The following is a 14,235-nucleotide window of genomic DNA, read 5'->3' on the forward strand; positions in this document are numbered from 1 at the left end:
GAAAGCAGATGGAAGAACCTGCAAGAATTTTCCTTGATGGTCCAGGATCAAGGAAAAGCCCTGGATATTCTCAAGGGGCCTATCATTGGCCGCCCCCACCACAGGTGGGGTAATCAACCAAAACAGAAAACAACTGGGACCCCTCCCCCAAACATTAGCAAGTGGGAGGAATAATTCAGGGTTTTAAAAGCAAGTGTAGAAGTTAAATTGTCCCTTTTTTCCCCCTTCTCTGCCTGGACCAACCGCAAGTGTACCAGGGACCCATAATCTGTTATTTTCTTTCTCTTCTCTCATTTCCTAAATAAATTACTGGCTTAACCAGCATGTTCTTAAATTCATTTATGTAACATAGCCAAGAACCTAGAGTGGGGAGGAGGGAGTGACACTCTGCTGAGTGTATATTTTAGTATAGTTTTGACTCTTAGAAATATGGTAATATGTTACATACCCTCCAAAATAAGTAAATCAAAGTCAATTGGGAAGCGGACTTGGCCCAGTGGTTAGGGTGTCCTTGTACCACATGGGAGGTACGTGGTTCAAACCCCAGACCTCCTTGACCCGTGTGGAGCTGGCCCAGGTGCAGTGCTGATGCGTGCAAGGAGTGCCACGCCACGCAGGGGTGTCCCCCATGTAGGGAAGCCCCGCGCTTAAGGGGTGTGCCCTGTAAGGAGAGCTGCCCAGCGCGAAAGAAAATGCAGCCTGCCCAGGAATGGTGCCACACACACGGAGAACTGACACAAGATGACGCAACAAAAAGAAACACAGATTCCCGTGCCGCTGACAACAACAGAAGCGAACAAAGAAGAAGACACCGCAAATAGACACAGAGAACAGACAACCAGGGCGGAGTGGAGGGAAGGGGAGAGAAATAAATAAATCTTTAAAAACAAAATAAAACAAAAAAGTCAATTAGGGGAAGCAGATGTTGCTCAAGGAGTTGGGTGCCTGCTTAGCATATGGGAGGTCCCAGGTTCGATTCCCAGTGCCTCCTGGAGAGAACAAGCAAGATGACGAGCTGATGTGATGGGCTGGTGTGGCAAGCTGATGCAACGAGATGATGCAATGAGATGGCGCAACAATGAGAGATACAACAAAGTGGAGGTGGCTCAAGCGATTGAGTGCTTCTCTCCCACATGAGAGGTTCCAGGTTCAGTTCCTGGTGCCTCCTTAAAAGAAGACAAGCAGACACAGAAAGCACACAACGAATAGGCATGGAAAGCATACAGCAAGTGCAAGCAACGAGGCAGGGGGAGAAATTATTTTTTTTAAAGTCAATTAGGTTGTGGTGGGGGTGGGAAAGGGGTGGCCCAAAATGAAATAGAAGCAATAAGAAATGAATTAAATGTATTACAAATGGATAGCACAACCACAGTGAAGAGAATGGGGAAGGAAAAAAGTGACCTAAGTAACTCTGGAAATGTTATTCTGAAAAACAAAAACTATAAACAAATATTATATTCTCGTTGGTAAATCTACTTTCCACAAGGGTATGGTTTGGCCATTCTGTAACTGCTATATGTGTAGCTTTGACAAATAAGTAGGGTGACCAGCTCTTCCTGGTTTGCCTAGACTTTCCTGAATTTAAAACTGCAAGTCCCATGTCATTCTGCTCCCTCCCCAGTCTCTGGCAAACTGAGATGTTTTGACACCTTACAGATACGTGAATATATTTTAGATCATGAGAGTGAGACTTCTCACTCTTGGAGAGAAAGTTACAAATAAAAAAAGGGGAAAGTAGAGAGTGAGCCTTGTGGTATTGAGTTGGAATTGGAGGTGTCAGTATAAACTCATGGTTTTGGATATATTTGCAGATAGGGAGATATAGAAAGAAGTAAAAATGAATGTGTTTGCGTGAGTTAAATATATTTCCTAAGTCTTTCTGCTGAGAGGGCAATGACAACCACTAGCAGCATGCAGATCCTGGTTTCCAGATATCATTTTCCAGTAAGAAGAACTAGGCTACTTATGTTAGAAAGAAAGCTGCACCTATAAGAAAACAAAAGCTCACCTGATTGTGGCGGAGAAAAGAATTTTTATTAACAATCTTGCAAGAACAGGCACTCGACCTGGTTAAAATGGCTGGGAAGCCAAACAACAAGAAACAGTGATATTTATATCCTATACCTAACATGCGCGTTCCTCCCCTGTTCTCCATTAATTGGGTACTTCAGGGGTTACGGCCTATCCGAGAGATCTAACTTAGGCGGTTCCCACTCTGATTCCTGGCTCTGCGTTCCCGACACTCCAGTGGGCTGGATGGGCTCCCCGCTTTCACTCCTGGCACGCTTTTTAAATTCTGGGCAGCTTTCTCTACTGCCCCGCCCGCACACGCACTATTGGCTCTCCCTGCTCTGGCCCCGCCCCCAGCACTCGCCATTGGCCCCCCTCGTTTTGGCACCACTTCTCAAATTCTTGGCGTGCCAAAGCCGCTGGAACCCCTACCCTCCCTCTTCGAACAGCAGAACAGGCAACAGCTTCCCGTTGTGAAAATTAAACTTAACTCTTTCCCACAAATCCCCCCTCTTTCTTTTAGACTCTTTAGTTTTCACAATTTAGTTTCTCAAATCTGCTGAGAGTCTCTCACATTCTTCATCATAGAGACCTTCCTCTTTAAGGGCGTACAAGTTGTTCTGCTTGTACTGTATGGGCATCTGTTTGGTTAGGGCCGTTTCAATGAGTTTTTGAGCTAACCCTTGGACACATGAGATGATGTAACATCCAACTGCTGTGAGTGCCCCAGCCATGATGGAAAGGGAAGTCATGACAGACAGCGCCACTCCTTTCCATTTTCCAAACCAGCTCTCTAACCATCCTGTCAGTGGGTGGTCAATGCCAGAATTTTCTGCTATCTCTTCAGATAAAGCTGTTAAGCCTTGCAAGGCCTTGGTGATAGTCCCTTCTGGGGCCATATTATTGGGGATGAAGGTACAGCAGCTACCTCCAGTCATAACACAGACGACTCCTTTTTCTGCTAGCATTATGTCTAGGGCTATCCTATTTTCCCAGGCCATTCAGCTAGGAGCATCTAACTCTTCTGCTAGTCCCTTAACTGCATCCCTAATGTAATTGATAAATCTTTGTTGATTATAATATATATAGTTAATCCAATCCACATTTTTGTTAATGGTGACCCAGCAAAATAAGAATGACTCAAATCCTGCAGCTACCTGATTTTTAGCTTTAAATTCATTAGGGACTCCCTGGGGAACTCCTATACTATCTAGATAAATTTGGTCATCAAAGGAACCAAATACACTTCTTTTTGTTCTCTTTTCCTGGTTTTGTGTTTCTTCTTCTTTTTCAAATGCCAGAATAAATGGGATGGCCAATTGAACCAGAGCACAGGTTCCTCCCCATTTCTCAGGTAACACTGGTTAGAGGATGCCCTTTCCACAGTACCACCAAAGATCTGCTTGGGGTATGGCCAAACTGGAGAAATTGCCAGTACTATCCTCCCTCACATTCCATACTCGTGTACACAAGGCTATGATCCCAAGGTCCTGAGCCCTTTTCCCCATCTAGAGAGACAAGCTAAGTGACTTCCTGCATCCAGGCGGGAAGCCTGTATGGCTTGGATGTTTTCCTTTTTGACTGGGGGGAAGAGAGAGGACAATGTATACAATTTTCACCAGGAGTAGCATTCTGGAAGAGGAGCACCATGTACTTAAACTCCCTTCATGCTCTTCCATACCTAATGGAAAGGGCACAATATGAAGAGTGGGCAGGCCTGTTGCACAAGCATAACAGTTGCTTTAGTTCAGACTCTGAACTGTATATTTGACCCATTCTACCCAGGCATTTGCATCCCCCTATCCTGTCTCTGTTTCTATGGTCTGCTTTAAATCTTCTGCCTCAAGTATGCTGACTGCTTTGGGATCATTCTGCATCGGGGACCTGGCCTTTGGTGGGTTTTCCCTTGATATCTCTGAAGGGTTAGCTGGAAAGGGCATTGTCAATGTCATATCTACAGGGGGAGGAAGGACTCGAATACGGGACCTCCCCAGAGGATCTTTACCTGTACCATCCACTTCCATCCCACAGACTCTGTCGGGGGAAGAATAATGGTTGTTTTTGTTGAATCTGTCAGCCTTTCTAATGGTTATTACTACCAGGTTACACTGGAGGTTCTTGTAATCTGGTGGTGTATTCCCTTTATAAAAGGTTCTCTTGTCCTCTAATGGATTCAAGTGCATATGGCCTCCTCCTCCGTGTACTCAGTAGTCCACCACACAAAGCTCCAATCGAGATGTGGGGGAGGTTGAGATAACCTCTCAGTGACTCTGGGCATAAATATTTATTTCACACACTCAGCCGCCACTGCTGTCCTAAATTTTCACACCTTATCCCTTGGCAGGCGTCAAACTGCACAGCCTGAAACTCTAGGCCTTCAGTTACATTTACTATCAATTTAACGGGGCTGGTCATGACCTGAATCTGAAACATCATAGTCAGTAAAATTATTCTCATTTTCAGGAACATTAAATCCTTCATCTGCTAGTGTCTTAAGGCACTAGACAAGGTGGGTATAGATAATAGCCTTCCCTCTAAGTGGAGGGATATCTTCCTGCCAAGTTCACTGATGGAGTCCAACCAGTCCCTCCCCCTTCCTGATATGCCCTCCTAACTATTGCCTTCTCACACTGATCCTTAAAGGATCCGAAATTGGAGTTATTTCCCAGGACTCAGACGGTGTCGTTGGGTACTTATCACCTGGATCGGGTACTGGTCCTTTTACTCGAGAGTAGTGGGTCCAGCCTTTTTCTGCTGACCGGACTGCAGTCTCAGTTGTCAACAAAACTTGATAGTGTCCTTCCCAGGTAGGTTGAAGTTTGGACTCCTTCCATGACTTGATTAGGACACAACTGCCGCGTTGGTGTTGATGGACAGTGAATTCGAGAGGCAGGGTCTGGGCCAGCAAACCACAATGCCTGAGGGATGACAAAGCAGAGGACAAAGCCAGTATGTAATTCTTAAGGAAGAGATCCTTTGACTCTAAGGAAGGAAGGTCTCCAATCCTCCTAGGAAAAGGCAAGCCAAAAGGCATTTCATAAGGAGAGATCCCCAATTCTTTCCTAGGGGCGTTCTAATCCTCAGTAGGGCTATGGGTAAGCACTTCATCCTGGGTAACTTCGTTTCTAAGACCAATTTAGAAAGATGCTTCTTTAAAGTCAGATTCATTCTCTCCACTCTCCCTGAAGATGACAGGTGCCAAGGTGTATGGAAGTTCCATGTAACACCCAGGCTTCACATGATATTCTAGAGTACATGGGAGGTAAAGCAGTTACCATTGTCTGAGTCTATATTTTCCATTAACCCATAATGAGGAATGATTTGTTCGAGAATAATTTTAGAAGTTCCTGATGCTGTAGCTGAGGCCACGGGATATGCCTCCACCCAACCTGTCAAATGATCTACCATAACCAAAACATACTTCAGCCGACCCATCAGGGACATTTCAGTGTAATCAACCTGAATACTCTGGAATGGCCTGAGGCCCAGCTCCCATCCCCCTTGTTCTTGCTTCCTTAAGACTTTCTTATTAACTTTTTGGCAAATTATATATCATTCACTTATTTGTTTCGCTACAGTATAAAGGCCCACGCATCCAAAATACTTAAGAACCAGATCACACATGGCCTGTACCCCCAGTGACTCCCTTGGTGTAAAACTGCTAATACCTCTCTCATCACTTGTTTATTCAACACTTGTCTACCATCTGGGAGGAGCCACCTCCCTTGATCATCTAGGGTCGCTCCTAACTGCTCCAGCTCTTTCACATCCTTTTCAGAGAATGTGGAGACCCCAAACTTTTTGGGAATGGAGGGTATCAGGATCATCAACTTCAAAGGGCAATAAAGGAGGCTTCCCTAGCCTCTTTATCTGCTAACCTATTGCCCTTTGCTTCAAATGTATGACTTTTCTGATGTCCATTTATATGCACCACTGATATTTCCCTGGGTAAAAATAGATTGGCCAATACTTGTTTTATTAATTCCCCATAGACTAACCCTTTTCCTTTGCTGTTAACCAATCCCCTTTCTTCCCAAATTTTTCCAAAGGTGTGGACTACCCCATAGGTGTACTTGGAGTCAGTGTAGCCTGTATCATCCTTTTCCTCTAATAATTTGAGGGCTTGATTTAATGCATACAGTTCTCAGGTTTGAGCTGACCAGTCATTGGGCAATCGGCCAGCTTCTTTCACCTCACAAGTTAGTCCATCCACAATTGCATAGCCTTCTTCCTTCTAGGATCCTGGAGGACCTGTCTATGAATAATTTTTCCCCCAAGTGCAGGGGAAGGTCCCTGAGGTCAGATCAGACTCAAGTCTGATACTCAGTCAGGTTTAAACAATCATGCTCAGGGGCCTCCATTTGGTCAGGCTCCTTCCAAAGGAAGGAGGCCGGGTTTAAGCTATGGTCTGTTGTCGATACCAAGTCATTTTTTCCCATTAGGATAGCCTCATACTTCAGAATTTGGGAATCAGTCAACCACCTTCCTGCTTTCTGAGACAGAATAGTTCTGACCTGATGAGGGCTAAAGACTAAGGCTCCTCTGAAAGTCAGCTTCCTGCTCTCTTCTACCAGGAGAGCAGTTACTGCCACAGCTTGAACGCAACTGGGCCATCCCCTGGAGACAGGATCCAAGATTTTGGACAGAAAAGCTACAGGTCTCCTTTGACCTCCCCAGATTTGGGTCAGAACCCCTAAGGCTGTCCCTTTATCTGCCATAACAAATAGGTGGAAAGGTTTCTCAAGGGAAGGAAGGGCCAGAACGGGGGCCTGCGCCAGTGCCTGAGCCCCTCTAAGGCCCCTATTTCCCATTCTTTCCATTTTAATTTGTCGGGCTCTTCTTCCAACAGTTTGGGATGCATAAGAGTCTATCCATAGTCTACAATACCCTACCAATCCCAAGAAGTTCCTTACTTCTCTTTTGTCCAGGGCAGAGGCAATTCAATTACGGCCTGAATTCTCTCAGGATTTATCTTTTTCTTTCCCTCACTGATGAGCTGGCCCAGGTACTTGACTTCCCTTTCTACAAACTGTAATTTACTCTTTGATACCCTTAACCCTTGAGCCCCCCAAAAGTTCAATAGGTTCTTTGTGGTTTGGGCCACCCCCTGCCTTTCTTCACCTGATACTAGCAGATCATCTATATATTGTAAAAGGACTATTTCAGATGGAACTGAAAATTTCTCCAATATTTTCTCTAGTTTTTGCCCAAAGAGGCTGGGGGATTCTGTGAAGCCGTGGGGTAGGACAGTCCATCTGTACTGCTGCCTCCTTCCAGTGAAGGGATGCTCCCATTCAAATGTGAACAAATCTCTACTTTCTCGGTCAAGGGAACAAGCCCGAAAGGCATCCTGTTGATCTACTACACTAAACCATTTATGATGACAGGGGATCTTACTGAGGAGGGTGTAAGGGTTAGGGACTAGAGGGTGCCGAACCTGGACAATCTGGTTAATGGCCCTCAGGTCCTGCACCATTCTTCAACTACTGTCCGATTTTTGAACGGGTAAAATAGGAGAATTAAAGGGGGACGTACAAGTGTCTAAGAGTCCATCTCGAATAAGACCCTCAATGATGGGTTGAAGTCCCTGTCTCCCTCTCAGGGGAATGGGATATTGTTTCTGACAAACAACCTCCCCTTCTTTTTTCAATTTGATCTTAATAGGAGGAAACCGCAAATCATCCTTCTCCCCCATTCCCTTCCTTCACCCATACTTCCTCCTTGATCTTTTTTGTCTTCCTCAGTAAGAGCTAAAGCCACTTCTATCTGTCCATCCCTCACTCCCAACTCCAGCTGCATGGGTATTATCAGGTCCCTTCTCAACAAATTACTTCCAGCCTCTGGGATGTATGACAGAGGGCTCATAATTTGGTTATCCTCCCAACGAATATCAGTAGGCTCAAGAACGGGAACTTTAAACCCCTCCTCTTTTACCCCTGAGACTGTGAGGGAACTACCAAAGAGTTTGGTTCTCATCAGGAGGTGGTTCACAGAAGATTGAACCGCTCCAGTATCCACCAAAAATGTCATTTCCTCTTGATATGGGCCTACCTTTAGATTTACTAGAGACTCCCGGTGGACTCTTTTTTTTTTTCCAAAAGATTTATTTTTATTTATTTAATCCCCCCCCGCCCCCGCCCCGGTTGTCTGTTCTCTGTGTCTATTTGCTGCGTCTTGTTTCTTTGTCTGCTTCTGTTGTTGTCAGCGGCACGGGAAGTGTGGGTGGTGCCATTCCTGGGCAGGCTGCACTCTCTTTTGCGCTGGGCAGCTCTCCTTATGGGCGCACTCCCCGCGTGTGGGGCTCCCCTACGCGGGGGACACCCCTGCGTGGCAGGGCACTCCTTGCGCGCATCAGCACTGCACATGGGCCAGCTCCACACGGGTCAAGGAGGCCCGGGGTTTGAACTGCGGACCTCCCATGTGGTAGATGGACACCCTAACCACTGGGCCAAGTCCGTTTCCCACTCCCGGTGGACTCTTGATATTAGGAGCCTCTGACCCCCCATTCCTCAAAATTCATCAGGGGTATGACCCAACCTTCTTTCTTTAAATCTGGACATTCCCTCTTAAAATGACCAGGTTTCCCACAGTGATAACACCGTGCGGACTCCTGCTCTCTCTTAGCCCCTTTATCCCAGCTAACTCAGCCTGCTCCCCTTGCTCGTCTCCGCCTGCCTTCTCCCTGTCTCGCTTCTCATCTTTTCTGGACCATGTGGTTGACCGTGCTCATCATGACTGCGGCTTTCTGCTTTTGCTTCTCCCCCTCCCTTCTCACACTTTCTGAGGCTTTCTCAGTAATTCCTCCAGTGGTTTATCCATCCATCCATTTTCTGGATCTTCTTCTGAATGTCAGGCCAAGACCCCTTTACATAGCTGACCTTTAGCATTCCCTGGGCTACAGGGTCATCAGGGTCCATTCCTGAATATTTCCTCACCTCGTCCCTTAATCTTTGCAAGTAAGCAGAGGGAGTCTTGTCTTTTTCTTGATTTACCTCAGAGGCCTTATTTAAATTTTGGGATTTAGGCAAGGCCAATTTTATTCCCTGTATAATGAGGTCTCTAAGATCCTTCATTTGTGCTCTATCGTCCTGATCATTATTATCCCAGCTAGGGTCTAAATTAGGAAACTTTTGCTCCGCTTTTACCCCTTGTCTGGGTGGGTGCTGCCTTTCCCACTCCTTTATAGCTGCCCTCCTCACCATTCCCTTTTCTTCTCCCATAAAGAGGATACTCATTATAGACATAAGTTCAGACCACGTGTATAGACTCAGGCCTAGGAATTCATCCACTTGCTCAGCCAGCCCCACTGGATCTGGCATTAATGACTTCATCTCCTTCTTAAAGTTTCTGACTTTCATACTTGTCAGTGGGGCATTTATATACCCAAGCTCTCCTGGCCCAATTGGTACTTTTTTCAAGGGGTAAAGAGCCTCAATGGGATTCTGTTCCCTCGCCCTCTTTTTTGGGGGGGCCGTGGAGAAGGGGAAGTTCTGTATATCCTTCCTACATTGTTCCAACTCCTTCCTTAACTGCTGGTGGGTCATAACTGGTGGGGCGGTGGGCACCGATTGGCCCTCCATCTCCCCGGGGGCTTGGTTGGGTTCTATCGGACCTTCCGAATCCACCAGTTCATGCCCTGGGAGGGGAGGGGAAACATAGGGGGGAGGAAGGCTCAATAGGGGGTCCCAGGGTTTAGCTTCTTCAGACTTAGTTCCAGTGGGTCTGGAGTTTTGGCTTTCATGGGATAGAGAACGTCTCTCTCCCCTTCAACCAGCACATAGCACAGTCAGACTCCTCCTTGGAAAATGGTTTCTTTTTACTAACATAAAGTACAAGGTTGGCACAGAGCCAATCCTCATCTGCCCCATATTTTGGCCAAAATACATGGGACAGTAAAATGCTTTCTTTGGCCCAAATATAACAGCAATATTTAATCATTTTCTTTTTATCCTTTCCCTTAGTCCAATCATTATTGGTCCAGTGTATCAACATCCTCCCTAATGGACTATCTGGAGGAATGTCCCTGGGGGAACCAACAGGTACCCCCTTTCCTCTTTTCCTGGCTAGCCAAGTACCCCTATTCCCCATTCTGAGTCTTGTCTGGGTTTCTTTCTCTTCAACATTTTTGCTTCGTTCATCTCTGGCCCTTTCCCTTGCAGGAGAAGGGAAACACACATTGGGACTCTGCACTCACTTTGTGCAGTATGTCGCCTGTCTCATGCACACACAACCAAACTGACTCATCAGAACTTCCCTACCACCAAGGCAATACTTAGTAGTTCCCTTTTCTTACCTTGGCCTGTGCACAGGGTTTCCTGGTCATTGAGAGGCAGGTTTTCTCTTCCCCTTTTCTCGTCCACAATCAGCAAATCCAAGCTTCTGGTCTCAGGTCCTTTCAGCTGTCAAAAATGGGCCCCCAACAGCCAAGTCTGAGACTGTTCAATCAGCTGGGCGTGCCTTCCCCTTGTCTGCCCCAGGGATCCCCCTCAGAAGCTTTGGATCCTGGATGAGCCCCCAAGAGTGTTAGAAAGAAAACTGCACCTATAAGAAAACAAAAGCTCACCTGATTGTGGAGGAGAAAAGAATTTCATTAATGATCTTGCAAGAATGGGTGCACCACCTGGATAAAATGGCCTGTGCACCAAACAACAAGAAACAGTGATATTTATAACCTAAACCTAACACGTGGTCCCTCCCCTGTTCCCCATTGATTGGGTACTTCAGCGGTTACAGCCTATCTGAGAGATCTAACTAACTTATGTGGTTCCTGCTTTGATTCCCTGCTCCCGGGTTCCCTACACTCCTGTGGGCGGGGTGGGCTCAGCGCCGCTTTCACCCTGGCACACTTTTCAAATTGGGCACCACTTTCACTATTGGCCCCATCCCGAGCACTCACTATTGGCTCTCCCCACTCTAGCCCCACCCCCAGCACTCACCATTGGCCCTCCCTCATTTTTGCGCCACTTTTCAAATTCTCTTGGTGCGCCAAAGCCACTGGAACCCCTACCCTCCCCCCTCAAACAGCACAGCCGGCTCTTTCTCTTTGTGAAAATTAAACTTAACCCTTTCCCACACCTGAAGAAGTGGAGGATTCCAAGACTGCGGCAGTAAAAATAGAAAATGCAATCGACACATCTTGTGGTGCCAGAAATTCAGGAATTGGCTGAAAAAGGATGGGGCATATGAAAAAGGGAGCCATCCAGTGATGGTCAAGAATTGCCAAGGCTGAAAAAATTTAAGCAACAAAATAAAATAGCAACAAAATAAATAATGATTGCATTAGAACCCACAGAATAAAGTGCATATCTATAAATCTATACTGATATAAATAATTGAATAAATAAATGGAAGAGAAGGGACAGCTTTTGATCTTTAGCAGAGGAAGTCTAATTAATACATGTACAAGGACTGAGAGGAATGCAAAATCACCAGTAGGCAAACATTGCTGTAATTATTTGTGTAGACAAGATCCACTGATGGATGCTAAAATTAGTGGGCAAAAGATTGAGGAGAAGCAAAGTGTTAGTATAATGTCAGAATATTAACACACTCTCCCCAATTCCAAGATATTTTCAGCCACAAAGGAGAAAATAGCAATTTCACAGTGGAGAAACCCTATAGATGCACTTAAGCCAAGTGGTCAATGTCAACACCACCAGTGATAAGGCAATGATATTACAGACCCCCAAAATGAGGTACTGACAAGAACAAAATAGCACTTCTGTGGTGTTACTGGGAAAAAAAAAAAGGATAACCTTGATATCATCATGAAAAACATCAGACAAACCCAAATTGAGAGACATTCTATGAATTAACCGACCAGTACTCATCAAAAGTATCAAGGTCTTAAAAGATAAGGAAGGACCAAGGAATTCATAGATTGGAGACATGACAACTAAAGCTAATGTGGGATCCTGGATTAAATCCTGTGTTAAAAAAAAAAAAGCATCAGGGAAAAACCCGTGAAATTGGTCTGCTGTTTAGTTAAGAGTATTGTACCAACGTTAATTTCCTGGTTTTGATAAATGTACTATGGCTGTTTTAAATTATTAACATGAGAGAAAGCTGGGTCAAGGGTGTATGTGAATTCTCTGTTCTGTTTTGGGAATTCTTCTGTAGGTCTAAAATTATTTCAAAATAAAAAATTAAGATATTAAAAAAATTAAGTCCCAGCCTTCTCCACTATGAGACACCACTTCATAGCTGTTTACCTGCTCACCCTTCCTTCCCCCATCTTCCCTCACTCTTCCCCCAGCCCCTGTGAGATTGCAGCTCAGTGACCTCAGCAGCTCTGTTGCCCAGCATATTACCTGTCACATCAAGGTGCTCAGGAATTTTCTTTTAAACTAGTTTGGTCACTAGACAACAGTGTACGATTTTAAGTTCCTTGGGTGACGAGTTGGTAGAATTTTTCTCACCAAGCCGACTGTCCTTTCAAAGCTAGTCTAAGTCAATGTTGGGACTCTCTCTGCCTGGGCTTTTTGGGCTTTTGTTAGTTCTGTTTTTATTCTCCTACTTGGACCCAATCCGTTATTAATTTTACACTTACAAATTATGCTAGTTAGCATTTATTACATGCCGCCTCAGAATGAAATTCAAGAATAGGCAATCCACACCTGTTGCTGCAGGTGCACTTGATGAAGTGTCTTTACATGCACAGCAGGGGCTGTCATCACCTAGAGGGCACCTGGGCACGACAGCCAATCCTCATTCGCCTACATTATCCTGTCTGTCCCCTGACCTCAGTCCTCTATTGTCCAGTTCCCTGTCCCTACTCTTCTTTACGTCATGGAACTTCTGCATCTCCAGTCCCTCACCTGGATAAATGGAGATGGTAATGCTACAGAGCAAAGCTGTGGTGTAGATTAGAAAAATAAATGAGTAAATAACAGTTACATGTACAACATACAAAAGCTCTTAACAAATACTCGTTTCCTTGCCTTCTTTCCTTGTTTTCCATGTCACAGGGCCTGCTTACCCCATTAACAACAGATATCAGGGCTTGGCATTAAATATACATATTTTTAACATTAGATGAAAATTTACTTACTCAAACTCTTCTAAACACTTAATTAAAATCCCAGTTCTTATCTATCAGTAGCCTTTTACATGCTTTAAACATTTTTTAAAAACCAGTCAAAATACACACCAAATATCAAAAGAATTACAAAACTGCTTATTATATTTACATTAAAACTGGTTAGGAAAGGCTAAAACTGATGACTTGGATTTATTTCTTTATGCTTGTCAATCTCATTTTTAAAGCGTTTTTTATTGAGATATATTCACACACCATGCAATCCATCAAGGCTACAATCAATGGCTCTCAGTATAATTACAGAGTTGTGCATTCATCACCACAATCAATTTTAGATAATTTTCCTTACTCCAAAAAGAAAAACCCCATACCCCTTAGCAGCTACCTCTCAATCCTTCTATCCTTCAGCCATACATAATTACTAATTTAATTCTGTCTCTATAGCTGTATTTATATTTTATACAAATGGAATCATGCCATATGTAGTACCTTGTGTCTGGTTTCTTTCACTTAGCATAATGTGTTTTTTTTGAATTATTGTAATTTTTTTTAAAATTAGAGAAGTTGTAGTTGTACATAAAAGTCATATAAAAAATAAAACATTCCCATATACCCTCCCATTTTTGACACTTAGCATTGGGGTGGTACCTTTGTTACAATTGACGAAAGATTATTAAACTATTACTGTTAACTGTAGTCCATAGTTCGTACAATTTTCCCATAGACATTTGAGAAAACATTGTACAAATATTAGAATGTTTCTTTCAGGAACTATAAGACATGTACACCACTATCATAAGATGTTAAGAATATGGTGGCATATAGGCATTAAATAAATTTGATATAATCTCAGAGCTAGAAATTAAATATTCATTCCAAATCGTTCTGTGCCAAGATCTGTTTTTAAAATGGGGAAAGTGGGTAATTAACAATGAATAAAGTGCCTCAAATGAACTCTGAACTCTATAAACCAGGGGCTCTTAACCTTTGTTGTTCCACGGACCCATTTGCCAGTCAGGTGAAAACCACGGACTCCTTACCAAGTCCACACCATACTGTGTATTATTTAATAAATGTATCACACCCGCACCAACATGTCCTCACAAAAATAATGTTTTTTTTTAATTTCTTTTTTTCTTTTCTTTTTTTTTTAAAGATTTATTTATTTATTTAATTTTTCCCCCTCC

This window comes from Dasypus novemcinctus, chromosome 22 (assembly GCF_030445035.2).
Source record: "Dasypus novemcinctus isolate mDasNov1 chromosome 22, mDasNov1.1.hap2, whole genome shotgun sequence".
In the NCBI taxonomy this organism is placed as follows: Eukaryota; Metazoa; Chordata; class Mammalia; order Cingulata; family Dasypodidae; genus Dasypus; species Dasypus novemcinctus.